We start from the raw sequence: 22,690 nt of genomic DNA on the forward strand, positions 1-22,690 counted from the left end.
CATGGTCGCCCACGGCGAACTCTAAATCTCTCCTCCGCTGGTCCGCATAACTCTTCTGTCGACACTGAGCAGTCCTCATCCTTTCACGGATCTGGGCTACTTTATCGACAGTCTGCTGAATAATCTCTAGACCCAACTCGGCTCTCTCTCCCACCTCATCCCAATGAACAGAAGATCTACACTTGCGACCATATAATGCTTCATACGGAGCCATTCCTATAGACGACTGAAAGCTGTTGTTATAGGTGAACTCCACTAATGGCAAGTTCGACTCCCAACTCCCGGAGAAATCGATAACACAAGCACGGAGAAGATCCTCCAAAATCTGAATGACTAGCTCTGATTGCCCATCTGTCTGAGGGTGGAAAGTTGTGCTGAACAGCAACTCCGTACCCATCGTCGAATGCAAACTCTTCCAAAATGATGAAGTGAATCTGGGGTCTCTGTCAGATACGATAGAAACTTGAATACCATGAAGTCGGACTATCTCCTGGATATACAACTCAGCATACCGAACCATGGTGAAAGTCGTCTTGATAGGCAAGAAGTGCGCTGATTTGGTAAGACGATCGACAATCACTCAGATAGCATTAGATCCTCTGACTGACTTCGGTAAACCGGTCACAAAGTCCATGGTAACATTCTCCCACTTCCACTCGGGAATAGGGAGATGCTTGAGCAAACCCGCAGGTCTCTGATGATCTGCCTTCACTAACTGACAAGTCAGACACTCGGATACAAAGCGTCTGATATCCTTCTTCATTCCTGGCCACCAGTACACTAACTGCAGGTCTTTGTACATCTTCGTGCTCCCTGGATGAATAGAGTATGGTGACATATGGGCCTCTGATATGATATCTGCTCGGATAGAATCACTGCTGGGAACCCATATCTTGTATCGGTATCTGACAATACCGTCGCTAACTGAATACAAGGCACTGCCCTTGGCCTCATCTCGCTGCTTCCACTTTTCCAGCTGCTCATCTGCTGGCTGACTACTACGAATACGGTCAATGATAGAAGACTGGATAGTCAAGGTAGATAGACGGGGAACTCTACCTTGAGGATATGCTTCGAGATCAAACATCTGCATCTCAGACTGAAGAGGTCTCTGGATCGTCAAATGGGCCATCACTGCCAACTTTCCTTCTCAATGCATCCGCAACCACATTAGCCTTACCCGGGTGGTAGGTAATGTCACAATCATAATCTTTCACGAGCTCCAACCAACGTCTCTGACGCATGTTCAGCTCCTTCTACGTAAAGAAATACTTGAGGCTCTTGTGGTCGGTAAAGATCTGGCACTTCTCCCCGTATAAATAATGCCTCCAGATCTTCAAAGCAAAAACAACGGCTGCCAACTCTAGATCATGGGTAGGGTAATTCTTCTCATGGGTCTTCAACTGATGAGAAGCATAAGCTATCACCTTCCCATGCTGCATCAATACTGTGCCAAGACCGAGCTTTGAAGCATCAGTATATAGAACAAACTCACCGGGCCCTGATGGCATGGCCAAAACTGGTGCTGAGGTAAGAGCTTGCTTCAAAGTATCGAAACTCTTCTGACACTCTTCGCTCCACACAAATTTAGCATTCTTCTTGGTCAATGATGTGAGTGGAATGGCAATAGAGGAGAATCCCTTAATGAACTTCCGATAACATCCTGCTAGCCCAAGAAAACTGCGGATCTCTGTTGCATTCTGCGGTACAACCCAATCTCTGACTGCGGCAACTTTCACTGGGTCTACCTCAATACCACTGCTAGAAACAATGTGGCCTCAGAACGCCACCTTCTCCAACCAGAATTCGCATTTACTGAACTTTGCAAATAAGTTGTGCTTCTGCAAGGTCTGCAACACTGTTGTCAGATGTCTGCCGTGATCCTCCTGATTCTTCGAGTAGACGACAATTTCGTCTATGAATACTATCACAAACTGATCAAGGTACGGCTGAAATACGCGATTCATGAGGTCCATGAAGATCGCTGGCGCATTCGTCAAACCGAACGGCATCACAAGGAACTCGTAGTGGCCATAACGAATCCTGAAAACAGTCTTGGAAACATCAGCATCTCTCACCCTCAACTGGTGATAACCGGACAGCAGATCAATCTTGAAGAATATCGAAGCTCCCTGAAACTGGTCAAACAAATCCTCAATCCTCGGGAGTGGGTATTTGTTCTTCACTGTAACCATGTTCAACTCTCGGTAATCAATACAAAATCTCATAGAGCCATCCTTCTTCTTCACAAACAAGACTGGCGCGCCCCATGGTGGAAAGCTCGGGCAAATGAACTCCTTGTCAAGAAGTTCCTGAATCTGCTTTTTAAGTTCTGCCATCTCTGTTGGCGCTAGTCGGTACGGTGCTTTGGAGATCGGAGTCGTACCTGGCATAAGCTCGATAGCAAACTCCACCTCTCTCTCGGGTGGCATACCAGAGACATCCTCAGGAAAAACATCTAAGACGTCTCTAACGATTGGAACATCTGCGGCTGACTGACTGGGTGCCTCGGGGACAGATATAAAAGTAGCTAAAAATGCCCGACACCCTCTATGCATGAGCTTCCTAGCCTTGACATAAGGAATAATGCGTGGTAAGGGAAAGTACCTGTTGAAAGGGGATCGGTTAGGGTGTCCTAATACACAACGGAAGTTCAAAAATTTTATTTTCAAGAAGAAAATTGAACACCCTCTACTAAGATGTGTAGCAAATACAAAACCACAAAAATGTCATACATATGGTTTTTATAGAAATATACCTATCAATCTCTTGAGATTGATGTTTGGCTCCAACTAAGTTGTAAACAACTTAGCTCTTGAAGGTAGACAATCTACAAGCTTCCTTCTTTCCTTCAAAATCAAGCCCACCGCTAACTAGGAAGATCCACCTTACACTTGCACTAGAAAAATGTAGGGCATTTTTCTTTGAGAAGATAATTGTTTCTCGAACTATTGAAGAACAAGATGAGAGAAAAATTTTGAGAGAAAAATTCTCAACAAATTTCGGCCAAAGTGTTTCTAGAATTAATGGAGGATGAGTTGTCTTGGTTGTGGGAAAACTAAAACCCTTTTTAGCATCCCAAGCTTTGGAGATTGAAAAAGTTGTCTCCCAACCTTTCACCTCCCATGCATGCAATGTTATTTGATTTTTAACAATTAAAAATCCATGGACTTAATTTAATTATCTCAAACATATTTGAGAATAATTAAATATTATTTGAATTTACTCAATTCTACTAGTTAAATAATTATTCCAATTGGACTCTACAAGACCCAATGTTATTTAATTAAATCAACTCTTGAATTAATTTAATTATTTAGACTCTACTAGGTCCGCTAGTGTTTAATTAATTCAACACTTGAATTAATTTAATTTAGTCCATAATAATGTTTATGAAAATCACAATTTTCAAATACATTACTTGTTTGGCCAACTTTTAAATTTAGGAACACTTCCTCAAATTAAAAGTTATATTCTCTCATAGGAGTCATACTTCTATTTTTCCTTACGCCTATAAACTCCTTTATAAGCCGTTCAACACATTGAACTATTTTACTTCTCAACGGGATCTAGAAAGCTTGTACTTGTGTGGCCCTCAATGGTTCATTGATACAACTAGCCGCGGGTTCACATCTCCATGTGATTCGGACTAAACATGTCCTTATTTGAGCATACCCCAATTGCTCCATTCTTACTTATCAACTCCTTGATAACAAGAACGTCAGAACTCAAGTCTGATAGTACCCAACCAATCATGTTAAACGCCTAGCAGCATCGCTTACATGATTCCCTAGGTATCAAATGATAGTGCCTGCAAGAACCATTCAATTATGGTTAGCGTACAGTACGGTCCCTTCATCTCATATATCCCAACCGATTCGACAACCATTGGTATATCGAGAGTTGTCAATGAATCGATACTATGTGTCATGTCGTAGTTGCATCGATGGTGTAATCTATGAAACCCCTTTCATAATTACCACCATACTCTGATCAGAGATTTCAAACTACATATACATGAAAAACACATAGGATATCCATACCCGTAGGTAAGCGGTGAATCCCCGACTACAATGCATCGACTCCTATATGTTTCGACAGAACACCCAACCTTGCCACCTGATGACCCCATGAGAGTCGGTAAACAAGTCAAAGTGTAATTCTAGCACATAGAGTCTCAATGTTGTCCCGGGTCATAAGGACTAATGGTGTACAACCATAAACTAGGACTTTTCCACTCGATAAGTGAGAACCACTTGGAAAGTCCTTTAATGGAGGGTTGTTCAGTGCACTCTACCAGGAGCACCTATCTGCATGCTCGGACATCACAATGTCCCCTACCAATGAAACATGGTACTCACATCGCAGATACTAGTCTCGAACTCGAGCGGCCTATATCCTTCTTAGCGGCGGCTGAATCGACTAGGAACTGTTTAGAATATACAGTATTCCAAATATGAGTTTCATGATACTCATCATATGAGCATCTCATATTCTTTCTACTATTTGTATATTCAAGGGCTTTATCTATGCAACTAGCATGGGTATACAGATAAAGATGTGCAAAAATAATAATTTCAAATATTATTAAAATAAAGATTGCTTATACATAGAGTTTCATTGTGAACACTCGGCCAACACTTGGCTCGACGGACACCTACTCTAACAGCTGTCCGGCTCAAATAAGAAATTTGTCATCCCAGGCGGTCGGACTAGAACAGATCTCCGCTGGAAGTCTATCAACACTCTGTTCCGAAATAGCCAATCCATGCCTAATATGATGTCAAACTTTGGCATCGGCAACACGATCAGATCCGCATAAACGAGGTTGCCAAGGAGCTCAAGATCTATGTCTCGGATCACATTGGTAGCTGCCATCTCCTCACCAGAAGGCAATACTACTGAATAAGCTACATCTAGCCCAACGGTCTTGACCTTGAGGAAATTAGCAAAGACCTCCGAAATAAATGGGTGAGTGGAATCTATCAAGGCCTTCGTAGCGGAACCAGATATAAAAATTCTCCCTGAAAGATCGGAACTCTAAGTTGAACCCAATAGTTACAAGAACTAAACTTATAAACATGCAAAGGCCAGAGTTCTTCTACCCTAATTCCCGAAAATAATAATGAGTAGAGCATGCAATCCTATCGCAATTCTAAGTTCAAAAATATTAACCTAGATTCCCAAAACATCTTTCAAATATAACTCAAAGCGTTAAGATACATGTCATAAGCATGGTTTCTGGGTTCGTCTCCGTAGCATGGAGAGCGAAAACTCTACCTTGGGTAGGCAGATTCCTCTGAGAGCACTGTAGAAATAAGTGGTCTGGACTACCACACTTATAACACTTTTCTGAGCCAAACATACATGCTCCAGGATGGCGACGTGAGCACCTAGGGCAAACTGGGTGCTCAAAAGTCCTCAGGGCTGGGCGTCCCCGCTGCTGCTGCTGCTGGCCTCTGTTTCTAGGCGGCCCGTGAAAAGGCCTCTTGTTCTGCTGCTGATGCTTCTGAGGAGGAGGGCGGTGTGGTACCTGACTGGGCGCTTGCCCTGGCGGTCTCTCTCGATATCACGCTGATCCTGCTCTGCGGCTAGAGCTTTGGAGACAGCGACCTCATAAGTAGCAAGGTCAGACACCCTAACATCACGGCGCAAGATCGGCTGTAAAACCACCAAGAAATGCATCAACTTGGCCTTGGCATCATTCGCGATCAGGGGTACAAAATGACAACCCCTCTCAAACTTACGGATGAACTCCGTAACAGTCAGATCTCCCTGTCTCAGGCTCATGAACTCCGTGGTCAACCTGGTGCGCACTTTCTCAGTAAAATATTTGGAGTAGAATACCTCCTTGAAGAGCTCCCAACTCAGCGTAGCCAAGTTCAGGGCTACCGATGCTCCTTCCCACCATAAGCGGGCATCTCATCCGAATAAGTAGCTGGCAAATCGGACTCTGTCTGCATCTCCAAGCTCCATGAACTCAAAGATAACCTCGAGGGACTTGATCCAGCCCTCGGCAATCATGGGGTCTGTCGTCCCTGAAAACTCCTTAGGACGCATCTTCATGAATCTCTCGTAGACAGCCTCAGGCCCTGTCGGCCTGGTCGCCACAGCATTGTTCCCCGCAAACTGTGTGAAGAACTGAGTCATCCAACTAGCATCTAGGCATTCATATTTGGTGGAGGGGTTGGAGGTCCGTTCCCCTCCTGTCTCTGCTCCTCCCTGTCCTCATGACGAGGCTCATCATCCCCTCTCGGGTATCCAACTTGGCGTCTAGGAGGCATACTGTTCCATATATAACCCATACGTAACCAACATGCATAATTCCATAATTTATTTAAATGTAAATAAATACTGAACGATTAAAATCTAAACGTAAAAATACTTCATGAGAACATGCAGTTAAAATAATTCCGGTTTTTAAATAAAATGCATGAATGTAAAACTTACAGACCAAAGACGTGACTTCATGAGCTTCTCGAGGTCAGTAGTAGTGCAACCCTTTATAGAATCATTGCTCTGATACCAGCTATAATATCCCGAAAATTTGTGTTTGAAAATTTGCGGAAAAATTAAAAATTTTCTTTTCAAATAATTAGAATGCCTTATTTATAAAATAAACTGATAAGTAAAGTTTGAAGTTCAAAATCACAGCGGAAGAAATCATTACTCGCCAAAATAACAAGTTAAAGTATCCAACAACTGATAAAATTGTTTGAACATAAAAATGGCAAGTGTTGTAAATAAGGATTCCACTACTGTCGACCCAAGCTAGCTCACTGGTCCCCGCCCTCGGTCTCGACCTCATCAGTACCTACAACAATCAAGTCTAGTGAGTCTAAAGACACAGCATGCATATATCATAAATAACGAGTAAATAATATAATAAAGTTGCATGGGAATAAAAATATCATGTCATGAGGCATAATGTGAAAATAACTTGTCATGTGCAATTATAATACGTGCATAACTGACTAAAAATCATAAGTGAAATGCTTGCTCAATCGAGCTCTGTCATAAATAACATGTCATAAATTTTCTGTTGAGATTATGGTCTATGCAAGTGGCCCCTGCACTGAACTGAACTGACTGGTAACTGGCGACCGGGTGAAGTAATGTACGTCTGATCAGACTAATGCCACAGTATACTGGGTGGTGCAAACTGAACTGACCGGTAACTGGCGACCGGATAAAATAATAATCCCATGATAGTGAAATGGCCACGAGCAATATCACATAAATTTCAAAAATGAATATTTTATATTTTTATGCAAGTAATATGATTAACTGGCTTAATGAAATATCCTGTATTATTTTACCACATTGATTGGATTGTTCCCAGGCTCGCTGCGACCTAAATTTAACATGAAATATAAGCAAATAATATTCTTGACCAAACTTTGTAATTGAATCCTAAAACGAGACAATTACGCCCAACGACTTCGTATTTAATCATGACTCCGTGCCAACCCGAACCAACACCGAACCAACGTTTAATCATGATTAAAATACTCTTAAAACTGATGAAATAATTCTCCTAAATTTACAGTATTCGAAATTTAGCGAATGAAGGCAAAAAAACGTGAAACGCTCTTTCGAGAGTCACTTTGGCACATTGCATCGTAAATTTTCGTACGACCTCTAAAATGATCCGAATCACAAACGGCCAAAACCATGACCTTGCTAACTTGATGAGGTACTGTCCAATCCAAGGCCATAGGCTAAAAACCAACCAAGAACTCAAACGAGCCTCTGAACTGAAGCACCACTTGCTGTCAACAAAATACAGCAGTAGCGCTTTCGTTTCCTTGCGTCTTTTCGAGACTACCGGCCATTGGGGCTTGAACCACTGACCCGAGCCTCTTACCAACATCCTAGGGTATGGTTTGAACCATGGCCAAGGGCCCTAGGCCAGCCACAATACAAGCAACACCCGAACCATCACCACGCTTCCAACCGAGAACAAAACTGCACGAGTGGGACGTCTCGTTTGTTTTGCTATCAAATGAAGGATCCAATGGTTATGAGGTTAACCATGGTCCATTCTAGACATGCTAAGGTGTTGTATGAGTCATGGCTAAGGGATAGAAGCCAACCACAACCCACTCGACACCTTAAAAACCGAAACTCAACACACACGACCACGACCAGAATTTTAAAATCCGATGGGGGCTGTTCTTGTTTATTTTTAAAACCGATGGGAACGTGAACCAAGCCATGAAAGGGCATCTTGGCCACATCCTAGACATGTCAAGGAAGGGTTCCAACCATAGTTACAGGCCCAAAATCCAACCAAGATTCGAACCTCCTTGAACAATCCCCAACCAGAATTTTCGACACTCATGAATTGCAATGAGGAGAGTTGCTGTCAAAACTCTTTCTCCAGCGTAGAGGGGCTGGAACCAACGGACTTACATGACCCTACCATGTCCTAGTACATGTCTAGATGCAGCCTTGAGCCCCTGGAATCGAGCCAAACCCTGAACCATCAAAACAATACCAACGTGAAGCATGAAGGGAAACAGAAAAATCTGTGCAGAATTTTTTTGTTCTTGTTGCTACATAATTTCGGTTTTTGCTATACAAATCACGCATATGTGATGTTTAAAAATAATAATATGACTTGATTGAAGAGCAAGGGAAAATATACACATGCCTTGGTTTTCGTTTTGAAATAAATAAAAGAAAACACGACGCGGCGCGGCGGAGACGGAGTTGTTTCTTTCTACAAATTTTCTCTCTTGTTTTTCTCTCAACCTCACACGATTTTTCTCTCTGAAACCTACTGAATTTCGGTGGAATGGTGGGGAGAAAATGGTTAGGGAGAAATGAGGGAAGGTGCAAGATAAAAAGGAGGAATGAATCTTGTTATCTTTTGAGTTTGGGAGATAAGGAAATGAGATGATATGATTTGATTTGAAGGAGATTTTAAATGGGGTGATGGCCGATTATTTGCTAGTTAATGAGTAGGAAAATTGCTTAAATGTTAATTATTGGTGAATAAAAGTTTAGGGGATTATCTAACAAGAAAAGGATTAGGAAAGAATCAAAGGAATGGGTTGTCAAATATTTTTAAATCTTAAACAAGGGTGGCCGATTTTTTTTTACTAAATAAATGGGGTAGGAAAATTGCTTAATCATCAATTAACGAGGATTAAAAGTGTAGGAATTATCAAACTAAGAAATGATTAAGGAAATGATATCAATGGAGAGTTGCCAAAATAATCAAGATTGGGTTGGATAATGAGGGGGCCGAAATTTTGAATGCTAAATTAGGTAGAAATATTGCTTAATTCATGTATTTTAAATATTTAAAGTTTTATCTACCCATTAAGTATTTTAGTGAATTAATTAATTAGTTAAGGAATAACATTATCTTGCATGCATGGCTAGATCTTTAAATCTTAAAGGTAAATTTACTATCATGTTAAATTATAATTTCTTAACTAAAATAAGTCTAGATTAAATTATCTCAATTGGTCACATATTTTAATTTAGGCTATTAATTAAATTATTGGACATAAAGAATTTATTTGCTACTTATCTCAAGTTAATTAAATAAATCCTTAAAATTTCTTTTCCCTTAAAATAAATTATTATTTATTTCAAATAAATTCTAGGAATATTTTCTTAATATTAAAATTTATCTCTTTACTCCAACTCCAGTGCGGCCTAACTTAATTTACTGAAAGCTAATAATTAAACTACTACATGAAATAACAAAATTTAAAGAAGAGAATTTAAATACTCATGAAATAAAATCATTTTAATTTAAATACTAGAAATTATGCATGGCTTATACGTAGTCTAATTTACGGGTTCTACACGTCCGGGTCGAAATATGGCTTTCAAATTAAGTTCCGAATTAGTGGATGCTGCCAAAGGGAGTGGCGATGCCATACGCAAAAAGGCAAAGTACGAAAGCCAGGATCTTTCGGTTTGGCTCTGAACCTACGTGCCTATGACTTCGTTTCTCAGGAAATTCGCAAATATTCTTAAAACTCTAAATCATTGAAAATTCTTATCATTTAACCCATTCAATTCTCACTTATTGTTAAACTAGCTCCCAAATTCCTTAAAAATTGCAAAATTATTTCTTAATTTCCTCAAGAATTATCCAATTGATCCTTAATTTCGAAAATCTTACGATTAACCCATAAGTTTTGGCATTCTTAATTCCTTTCTACAAGTTTCCCATAACATAAATTTCGATAATTTTAAACTTATTTACCCAAAATCAATTCTTATAACTAATCTTACCTTTCGTCAAACTTAAAATCCCAATTTATACATTTTCTTACTTCACAAGATAATCGCAGTCTTCAAATCATTATTACTTATGAGTAATTCTCAAAAATTAATTCAACTAGTAACCACGAATCATCAGTATTTTCTTAGAAAAATCTACTTGTCTCAAAAGAATTCATAATATTCACGATTAACTTATGGCCCAAAAAGTAGATCATCAATACTAAAACCCAAAAATCAACATAATCCAATTCCACCACAAAGCAAGCATACATTAAAATCAAATAATTTCTTATTTCATATCGTAACACGTATAAAAATCATGAAGCATATAATCTTTTAGCATAACAAAGTCATGCAACCATGCAGGATAAAAAAATCATTTGACATGCAACCTTAAACATAAACGTCAATCAACTTCAAAACATGTATGCACATGTAGCTTAAACGTTTAGATCATGTAAACATGTAGGTAACATCACATAAATCAGATAAAGCATGTAAAACTTACAAATCTGAGGCTTGATGACTGATCTTTCCGGCGCTGATGGTGGCACAACCCTTTACAAGACCTTTGCTCTGATACCAACTGAGACCTCTGCTATTCGTTTTCTTAAAACGTGCTAGAAATTTTTTTTCTTCCTTAATCCCCATAATTCGAAATATACATATATATAAAAACTTTAAAATACCTTGACACCATTTTAAAATAAATAATCAACTACCATTTAAAAATCCAAAAAAAAAAGTTAGAATCGTAAAATCGTCAAACATTTTACCAAACCTGAAAACATTATTTGAAAAGTATAGTCCATACTATAACCTATCAAAAAATTCTCATAAATATAAATAAATAGTCGTAAAAATATCTCATCACTCAAAATCATAAATCATAACTGGTGCGGAAAACTAACGTTGATCCTCGGAGTATGTGCACCTTCAGTCCAGAAAAGTCAACCATCAAGACCTACATTATCATTATCACCTGCATCAATCACACCTTGTGAGTCCAAAGACTCAATACACCATAATCTCTGATAACAAGTACTACATATACAGAACACATGCACTGTAAAAATACTAGTACTTAAAATATTGTTTTCATGAAGATGCATAAACTTTGAACAATAACATTTTCATAAACATTTTCATGATGCATAAACCTTAAACAAAACACTTTTCATAATGATACATCGACTTTAAACATAAACTTTTCATAAACATTTTCGTAAAAATTTTCATATCATCATAAACATATTCATATGAACATGCAAAACTTAAACCTCAACCTTTTCCTTTTTCTCATTTCATAACATATATAATTTCATCATGAGCATATACATTTTTCTTTTTTATTGAATTCAGATCGATAATTGTGACTTTCCTCATCCTCAAAAATTCGATGGATCCATCTACATGTAACCACAGTACTGGGCGGCGGGGACATCAGCGACACTCTCACCCGTCAACTGAGCCTTGGCCTATCTTCATCGAATGGAAATACGATCGTCGGGCTCCTTCTGGGGCCTTCTCTCATAGACGGGCTCCCTCTGGGGCCTTCTCCCACGAATGGGCTCCCTCTGGGGCCTTCTCCCGTAAATGGGCAACCTCTGCGGTCTTTTCCCTCACGATATCCCCATTCATATCCTCAATAGTCACAATTACTTCAACTCCTCTAATGTTTTATATTTTCTTCACTTTATAAAATCATGCATTTTAATATCATTTTTCTTTTAAAAACAAGCATGCAATATATCTTTTAACGTTATCGTTTAATCATAAAACCCATAAACATTTAAAATAATAAATCATAACATATTAAATCATAAAATCCATAAACATTTAAAATCAACATTTTAACATATTAAATCATAACATTTAAAATAACATTTTTACATATTAAATAATAAACATTTAAAATAAACGTTTTAACATATTAAAAATCCATAAACATTTAAAATCAATATTTTAGCATATTAAATCATAGACATTTAAAATAAACATTTTGACATAAAATTCCATAAACGTTAAAAACCAACATTTACGTTTTATTATAAAATTCAGTGAACATTTAAAATAAGCATCAATGTTTGATCATAAACTTTCATAAAAATTTAAAATAAACATATTAGCATATAAAACAGCTTCACGGCACTGCCATGACGTTTACTAATTTTCGGGTGTAAAATAACTATTTTACCCCTAGAAGCATAATTTTTCGTATTTATCCTTACACCTCGAAACGACGTCCAACTAGTATTTGAAAATCCAAAGTAAATAGTCAAAACATGAAATCATCAAATGTTTTACCAAACCTAAAAAGTAATAAACGTGAAAAGTATCATCCTTTCAAAAACCACTCAAAAGTATAAATAAATAATCTTAAAAATCTTTTAACGTAAATCGTAATAATAAATCATAAGTGCGGAAAAGCAGAAGCGCTGGTCATCGGGTCGTGTACACCTTCAGTCCAGTCAGGTCAACCATCAAGACCACCATCAAACTCACATGCATCCATCACACCTAATGAGTCTAAAGACTTAACACACAATAATCTTTATAACAAATAATACGTATAAAACCACAAGCAACAGTGAAAATACTTCTACGTAAAAATAACCTTTTAATGACATGCATAACATAAACCTCAACATTTTACTTTTCCTTATTTCATAACATGTATCTTTTTATCATGATCATAACCATTTTCCTTTTTATTGAATTCAGATAGTTAATTGTGACTTTCCTCATCCTCAAAAAATCGATGGATCCATCTACATGTAACACAGTACTGGGCGACAGGGACACCAGCAATACTCTCACCGGTGAACTGGGCCTTGGCCTATCCTCATCGAATGGAAATACGATTATCGGGCTCCCTCTGGGCCTTTTCCCTCATGATATTCTCATTCTTATCCTCATATCCTCAATAGTCACAATTACTTCACTTCCTTCAACATTTTACATTTTCATCACTTTATAAAAATCATGCATAACATATCATTTTTTTTGTTTTTGAAACCAAGCATGCAACATATCTTTTAAATGTCAACCTTAAATCATCAAAATCCATAGACATTTAAAAATCATAATTTAACTTGTAAAAATTCATAAACGTTTGAAATAATCATATTAGTATATAAAACATCATTCAGAACACTGGCATGACGTTTACTAATTTTTAGGTGTAAAATGATCGTTTTATCCCTAGACATAAAATTTCTCGATTTTGACTTTTTATTTATTTCATTGACTCTAACATGTCCCAAATAATTATTTAAGTCAAAATTAAAATTTTCATAATTTTATTTAGCTTAAAATACTAGGTTTTTAATTAATCTTTAATTAATCGTTTTTACGGCGTTTTAATCCCGAAAAATCCAAAAATTTAGAATAAAATTCTTAAATTCAAAACTTAGACTTTTAATAATTATTTGGCCCTCGTGAACCATGAATTGACACCCGTGAGCCATGTTTCAATTAATTTAACAAGAACAAAACCCTAGACCTACGGTTTGAGTCACCTTCGAGCCATCATGATTTTTCCCTCGAGCCATGCTCAAACCACACCGAGCCAGCCCCTTCCTAGACCTTCTAAGGACCCTACTGGACCGACATGACCCCATGCACCTGACCCTAGCCCCAACCGTAAGCCACAACCCTAGCTGCACTCTCGGCCGAGACTCCCATGCAACAAGGACTCTACGTCTTTGGTTGCTAGGTTCCAGCCGATGCCCCAGCCCCGAACCAACATGACGTGCCCACCTAGGACCCTTAACCCTTGACCTAGCCCAGCACGAGCCCCCCTGGCCAAGCCCCGCCTGCCTGCGCGCTGCTGCACCAAAGTTTCATAGCACGCCTCTCCTCGAGTGGAAGTCCTAGCAAGCTAAGACTCTTTCCCGAGACCTGTACTCGAGTCCTAGCCCCTCCCAGACTCGAACATGACCTTGGATAGCCATGGTCCCAGTCGTGCCAAGCCATTCCAAGCTACACCCCAAAACCGAGCCCCAACGATCCCTTGACAGAAGTTTCTGAACCAGCAACCTTCCTTCAACTTTATAGCGTGTGTGGTGTGTTCCTAGAAACCTTAAAATCGTGTAAAACATTCCTTGATCATAAACTAACATCATGGCAGCCCCTTGACACGTATAAAACATGATTTGGAACATAAAACCATTAGTTTATCTCATGTATATGCAAAAATCCGAAAATAATAATAAGAACATCATGCCTTTCATAAAAACGTAAGATAGACGAGAAAAGGAGATGTATGACGTGCCTTTGCGTTTAAAACGCTCGAAATACGAATACCGTAGCGGTGAAAGTCGGCGACGAACGTAGGACTATTTCTATTTTTTTCTACCCTTTTCTCTTGTCAAAACTCCACCAAAAACCCACCTTGGGATGCACGGGAGTCGGGTGATCATTGTTGGAAGGAAGAACGAGGAAGAAAGTCGAAGAACGAAGGAGAAAAAAAAATCAAAATCTCCATTGCAAGCATTCCCTTTGGTTCGGCCGTTTTCCTCGAGTTCACGTGAATTTGTGTGTGTGTGTGTGTGTGTGTTTCGTTGTGTGTGTAGGTGTTTAGGTGTGTGTATGACTAGGACTCTTATTTATTTATTATCTTTTTCTTTAAAAAAATAAATAATAAAAGCCTTCTACAATCACTTAATTAATGGGCTTAATCAACCATAATTTTTAATTAATAAATTAGGTCCATTAAGATTAATAAAATCATTAAGTTTAAATTAAAAAGGTTTAAAAATACATATTTCCAAAAATCCCCTTATAAAATACAAATTCCTTGCTCCGTCTAATTAATTTAAATTTTACCTTAACAATGATAAAATTCTTAAAATATTGAAAATAATATTTTCTTAACTAAAATAAAATTTTAACTTTTAAATTTTTAACACCTTAAATCATCTCCAGTCATCCGTCCCCGACCAAACACCGATATTCGTCCGAAAATCTTTAAATCAGGAATCAAACAAAATTACACAATTAATTATTTAGTCACTCAAAATAAATCATTCAAGCATCAACCTTATTTGAAATAATTAAAAACAATTATTTAATAAAAATATTTTCTTTTATTCAGCCATCGGTCTCCGTTCCTCGATCGCAACTCGAATAACCTTTAAAAATATATTTTAATGCAACCATGTAGAAAAATATATTTTAAACATGTCAATATGAACAATATAATTAATTAATACAATTAAAACAATTAATTGAAATACACAAGGAATTTAATAACTTGTATGTATGTGGTTCGCGTGGACTTTTAAATTTTCGGGACGTTATACACATAAGTGAACATACGGTGTATTAATATTATTATTATTATTGAGAATAGTACAAATAATGATTATTTTTTTTTTATTTTTCCTCATAAAAATCCATTGCCGTCACTATTGTCGTTATCGGTGTCGCTCTCAAAGCGGTCACTAGGCTATCATTTTCAGCTCAAAATTTATTAGTTGTGAAGCACTTCTAATTTTTCAATAGATTCGAGCGATGTTATCTGAAGTTGTATGTGAATTCTTCTCCTATCCTTTGGGTTTTGATCATTTAGCTTAATTGTGGTGATTTGCACCGCGTGAATAATTGATTTAAAAGGTGTAATGGAGGCGATTATACCTGCTCAATTTGTCGGCTCTGAGATTCATGGCTTCCATTCCATGGAAGGTACGATTTACATATGGGTGAACTTTTTTTTTTTGTCGCTTTGAATTTGATTTATCTACATTTTTCTAAGCTTGTTTGTTATTTCGGGATGTTCACCGCGGATTTATCAAATTTGGGATAGTGGGTTTGCTGGGTTTACTCTTTTGCTCTTCATTAGCTTGTTACATTTTTTTTCTGGTTTTGTTTGGTTTGATTTTCTTGATTATCATTTAACAGTGGCGAGTGAGCTTTTAGAAATTTCAGTATTTTAGAGTAGACGTGCAATCTACTATCTAGACGGATATAGAGTTGTGAAGCTATGAACGACTCAGGAGGTCTTTTATTCACCTTCATCAATGATCAACTGTATAGAGAAGTCCCATCAAAATAGAGAAGCAGATAAATTAGGAATATATACACGTGGTAGAATAAGGGAATAACTAGTCAAGGTCGGTGGACTGAATCTCAGTCTATATGATCTTGGCATTTATTATGATTTCCCTCAGTCACATTAATCTTGGGATTCGTTCTTGTTCCTCGCGGTTTTGACTAACCAGGTACTTATTGATTGAAACTTTACGGAGGTATGCATTTCCTCGTGCATTTATTCATCTTCATTGTATATATCCGTTGCTTTCGATCATTTTACTTCTCAATAAAGCTCAATTGAAGTGCAATGCTAGCTGGTAATTGTGCCTACATCAAATATTAGCTTCTTGTAATTTTTGAACCATGTTGCACGGACAGATTTGGATGTTGGTAATATGATGGAGGAAGCCAAGGGAAGGTGGCTCAGACCGAATGAGATTCACGCTATTCTGTGTAATCACGGACGTTTCACTGTTCACGTAAAACCTGTGAATTTACCGAAAGGTAATTAATTTGTGTGCTATTTTCTCTTCTTTAATTATCTTTGCAGGATCATTTTATGTACATCTAGCTGGATATCTGAATGTAGGACATTTAAGATATTTTTGTGTGACGGTAAGTAATCTTTATTCCATTGGGGTGATATAGGTGGCACAATCGTGTTGTTTGATCGTAAAATGCTCCGGAATTTTCGCAAGGATGGCCACAACTGGAAGAAGAAAAAAGATGGTAAAACTGTCAAAGAAGCTCACGAACACTTGAAAGTAAGCTTGTCTTAACACATTGACGATATGCGTGGAGTTAAACAATTTGCATGTGGCTACGTGGGGGACATGGATGAATGCAGTTTTTAACTTTTTTGTTAATTCATTTTTGGATTCTCTTATATTTTTTTTATAATTTATTGACTCTAGGACGTTTAGGCTAGTTATTTCAGAAAGTATAGGTCAATTAACGTTGGCGTCTACACTGACTTTTGTGTAAGTAGTAGTAGCTTGGTGTTTTTAGGATGGGGCTCAAGATGAAGTAAGCTTGTTGCCTCTCTTTGTTAGAACTTAGATGTTAAGGTTTGATGATCATGTTTGGTAGTTGGTTAAAAAATATAGCAACACGGACTACTTGTCATGCTCCACACCTGGAGCCCATGACTCCGGTGTTGTATCGCAATAGATATTTATAAAACCGCATAAAAAATGAATTTTATCTTTGATTATTTTCCATCATGTTGCTAACCAAATCGAGCAACAAATCATGCGACTAATGGGCCAGCTTAATTTCATACTAACTTAAACCAGTGCTATGTAAAAGTAACATGACTAAATGCTACTGGTGATTCATTCAAAACAAAAACAAACAAGAAGATCGAAGGCAACAATGTTTGGCCTCACACATGGCCCTAGTCTAGGTCAAATCAGTTTATATTTACGTAAAAAAAAATTGTCACTAGTGCAAATATGTTCCTATCAAAAAAAGAAAAAAGAAAAAAAGATAGGTCTTTCTTGCCGAATTCACTGGTCAATTCTGAAATTTCTAGCTGTTTTTCTCTTTTCACATTCAGGATTATCTACCCTTTTCCTATCTCTATAAATGCCATTTCTGCTAGGATTTGTTGGAGGATTTTCTGTGATTAGGCCTCCCTTTCACAGTTCAATGCCATGCCTTATCTTTTCTGAAATCCTTCCTGTGTTGACTTCTTTCCTTTCGTTTTCCTTTTCCTCGTAACAAATTGCATGTGTGTTGTGCTTATTGCCCTGTGGTATTTGTCTGTGAGAGTCCATATGCTATGGCTGATACACGGTAGGTATAGTTTGTTATACACGTTGCCGTGCTACACATGAGTACACGACCATGTAGGTCTCCCATGTCTTGCTGTGTCTCTGTGCTAGATTCTTCTGTGCATAGCCAGTCAACATACGGCTCAACACATGACCTAAGAAGCAGCGTTTTTTACCATCTTTTGTTTTTGGCTTGATTGACCATTGACCCAGGATACAAAATAAGGGTCACCACATACATCACTTCTTTCCATTATCTAACAATAAATTTTTTTATCAGGAATGTTCAGTCATCGCAACTGAATGCATAACCTTATTCAAATTTAAGCAGAATTTTACTTGTAGTTAGGCTGCAAAACTGTAGATATCAATCTTGTCTACCAGTGAGGCAGGACTAATGATCAATCTTGCAGCATCCCTCGATGATAATAACAATTTACTGGATGATAGGTTGAGAGTGCTCTATGCGTTGACTTCACTTCATAAAGTGATTATGGAACCTGATTAAACAAATAGTCCACCCAGCTAGCCATCTTCCACCTGCCTGTTTTGTTCTTTTGTTCACACTTACCATTTCCATCTGCCTGTTGTCTTCTTTTATGAACTCTGATATATAGCAAACTGTTCTCCATCTGTTAATTGTCTTCTTCTGCAAAATCTGATGTCGCTTACTTCTGTAAGATAAACATACAAGTTCCATATATACTTGTGCTATAATTGCTTTATGATTGTTTATGCACATATAAGAAGCTACTGCTTGAAATTAGAAGATCTAAGTGAAATATATAAGATGAAGAATCCATAGAATTAATGGTAGAATGCAAATTGCCCCTTCTAGCTTATAATTTTACACCTCTCGTTATAAGAATCTTTTAATGTTAGTATTTCCTCATTTGCACAGGTCGAATTATCTATTACAGTTACGCATTCTCTTATATTGAGATTCATGCTTTATCAGAATTAAGATGATTGAACGGAACTTAAATTTGATCTGAATCTCTTTGATTTTGTAAGGGCGCCTAAGCTTTTATTTATTTTCTGTACAGGTAGGTAACGAAGAAAGAATACATAGACTACGCACATGGAGAAGACAACCCAACGTTTGTTCGCCGATGTTACTGGCTACTTGACAAGTATGAAATCATAAAATATTTGACAAGTTCATGAATCCACCTATCATCATATTCCTTATCATTTGATTATGAACATGGTGCAGTCATTAATGAATTACTACATTAAACAAAAATATGGTCTTGCGAGGTACTTGTTTTCACTTACAGCTAAGTAACTCGCAGGTCTATGGAGCATATCGTCCTAGTTCATTATCGTGAAACTCAAGAGGTCTGTCATCATTAATTGGTTAACTCCTCTTGAAATGTCATGTATGGAAAGCTGTCTTCATTTACTAAAACTTCTTATACAAAGAACCTTCCTTTATAAAATTAATACTTTCAATGCATGTGATATTGGCATTGATTAAAGGTTAAGTAGTTTTACGTTTTGTTCTCTTTTTTTCTGTCAAATGCATCTACAGATCACACTGAGCCTTTTCATTGTAGTTCTGTGCATTTAAGTTGTAGAAACAGATTTTTTCCATATATTTATGGTCAGCGACACTCTTTTTCCTAACCATGAACTGGGGAGCATATTTCTGTACGAGCACATACTTTTCGTAATTTCATCGTTAATTGAAATAAAAGTCCTAGGATTTGTTGCATAGCATTTATTTAATTTCACTAATAGACGACTTGCTCTTGCAGAGGTCATATCCTCCTCTTACATATTTTTGATAACATAAATTTGTTTCTGTTCTTTCTTATATCTGTTGCACCTGAATATATATGCTGGGCAGAAACCTTACATATCATAGGCTCTAGATTTGTGAAATCGTGTTGGAAGCCATGCTTTGGTTCTCTTTGTCACTCATTTAGTTATTATCATAAAGGAACGGCTTCCACTTTTCAGGTTATAGTCGCATTCTAAATGAGTGACATTCTAGGTAAGGGTTGGATAAGGGTCTTTATTGGTTATTATCATTTAGAATGTGACTATAATTAGATTTATGAAATCGTGTTGGAAGCCATGCTTTGGTTCTCTTTGTCGCTCATTCAGTTATTATCATAAAGACCCTTATCCAATCCTTGCTTCCTCAACTCCTGTTCTTTTCAACATTTATTTTTTGTAAGCAACCAACTTAAGGCCATAATTTACAGTGATTTGATAAGTTCTGATTTAGGGACAAGGATATTTTCTCTTTCTGTCATGCCATTTTTCTTTCCTTTTCTCTTCTTTATTCATTACATGCTTCCAGTCTTCACGCGTGTGCCCAAACCTAGAGATTTGATAGTTTGACAGCTTGATAGTTTGACAGCATATCTGTACTTCCCAAACTTTTTCCTTTTCTTCAAGGATGGAGCTTGAGGAAAGGTGAATTAGTCTTTGTATGATGTAAGCGCCTCATAGTCATCTTTTTTTTCAAGGATAATCCATTGAGCATCATTGACATAACCTCATTCCCACCAATCATAATTAATGGATGATTCATGTATTTGAAATAACTTGTGACTCACACAGCATGAATAATGGTTAACTTATGATACAGTTGCAGGGTCCACATTATGTAAATTCCAATTCTAATTCAGCTGCCTCTGACCCATCTGATTCTTGGCCTTCATTGGAAAAATCTTATTCAGAATTTGGTCGAGTGCGCTATGGCGGCGACCAAACATCAACTTTAGGTGATTTTAAGTTTTGTGCAAAGATATATTGCTTTATCAGTCGGATGGAATTAGTTGGTCTATACCTTTAATGGATATGCTATTTGATTGACCAACAAAGATGACTTTAATACAAAACAAAATTCTTATGATGTAACGAGGGAATATTTCCTATTACATAATAGGAAAATACATTGCTACGCCAATTTAAATATATGGAGCTGTTCATTGTTGCAATAGCCCGAAAGGATTTTCCTGAGCACAATTGAAAAGATCTAGCTAAATTTTGTAGTTTCACACGATTTTATTAATTTTATTCACGGTTTTTTCTATAAAAGCTGTTTTTGAGTCTTCAAAAATTTGAATTCTTAGTTGAACTCAAAGATTATAGCATTTCACGAATTTGTTGCTTGAAAATAGCTGGTATAAAGTGCTATCTGTTTTTTTCAGAGTTCCGCGACAGTCTGACCATAAAAAAATCATGAACAGAGTTGTTCATTGTTGCGATAGCCCGAAAGGATTTTCTCGAGCACAATTGAGAAGATCTAGCGAAATTTTGTTGTGTCTCATGATTTTGTTAATTTTGTTGACAATTTTTCTATAGACAATTTTTCTATAAAAAGCTTGTTTTGGTCTTCACAAGTTTGAATTCTTAGTTGAACTCGATACTCGATTATGTTAAGCTGGTTGGTTCAATTACGTGATTACTTCTGAATATATTGAACGATAAAAGAATGCAAGGATTGGAACTATAGATGAAATAAAATGTATGATATGAAATTAATAGTAATTTTTCCGGAGAATATCTTTGTACGACTCCCTATCACTAGCTAGTATAACAATCAAGAATTGATATCAGACTAAGGGAGTATTTGCAACCTCTAAAAAAGTGATTATAGATTTTTTTCCTTCACTAATTTGTTAAGAAAAATGTATAATCATTTTTTATTGTGCACTATTGGATCTCGGTTTTCTACGTGCCCAAACGCAGCGGAAGTTTAATATTTTTATTTTATTTTGAAAACAAAATAATTCTTTTGGACACTCGTATGGTTTTCAGGAATTAAACATGCATAGGATGTTTAAAGAATTATACCTTTGTGAATTAAATCACTGGACTCCAACTAATCCGGTATAAACGGATTAGCTCTTGTTGATTCCCTACGAACTTTCTTCGATGAAATCCTCCTATCAAGTCCACGACTGGATGGTATGTTCCTCTTCCAAATTGCACTAGAAAATTTGGAAGAGATTTTACGTTGGAGACTAAAACGAGAGGCGGCTCAACCTTGGAAAGAAAAAAAACAAAGAGGCCAATTTTTTTTTTCTTTTGAAAGTGGGAGTCACGAAATTCTTGAGGTGGTAGGTGGTGGTGTAGGGTTTTCAATTTTTTTTTGTGTTATTTATAATTAACTTAAACCCTAATTACATAATTAACATTAATGGGCTTGATTTAATTAATTGGGCTAGTCCAACTAGTTTAATTAATTTAATCAAAGTCCATTAAAACTTTAATTATTTAATATGTTGGACTTGTACCCCTACAAGCCCATTAAACACATTATCCACCATATTTAATTTATTAATTAATCAACTCAACTTTTGAGCTTAATAAATTAAATACATTATAAATTCAACATTTGAATTTATTATTTAAATTATAAATTCAACTTCTTGAATTTTTATCACCTCTAAAATTCAATATTTAATAAACCCAACATTTGAGTTTAATAAATTAAATTCTCAAATTTTATAAATTCAACTACTTGAATTTATTCTCTCAAAATTTAATTATCATAAATTCAACTCCTTGAATTTACTATATAACATAAATTCAACTTCTTGAATTTATTCTCTCAACGGGAACAAACGATCCAGTACTTGTGTGACCCTCAATGGTTCAGGGATACA

The 22,690-nt window shown here is 36.8% G+C and overlaps 1 pseudogene; it reads left to right on the forward strand.

The window, feature by feature from the left end:
- Positions 1–15,688: 15,688 nt before the first annotated feature.
- LOC140988253 (calmodulin-binding transcription activator 6-like) overlaps positions 15,689–22,690 on the forward strand; it is a 32,035-nt pseudogene continuing 25,033 nt past the window's right edge.

Source organism: Primulina huaijiensis, chromosome 11 (assembly GCF_012295235.1).
Source record: "Primulina huaijiensis isolate GDHJ02 chromosome 11, ASM1229523v2, whole genome shotgun sequence".
NCBI classification, from domain to species: domain Eukaryota; kingdom Viridiplantae; phylum Streptophyta; class Magnoliopsida; order Lamiales; family Gesneriaceae; genus Primulina; species Primulina huaijiensis.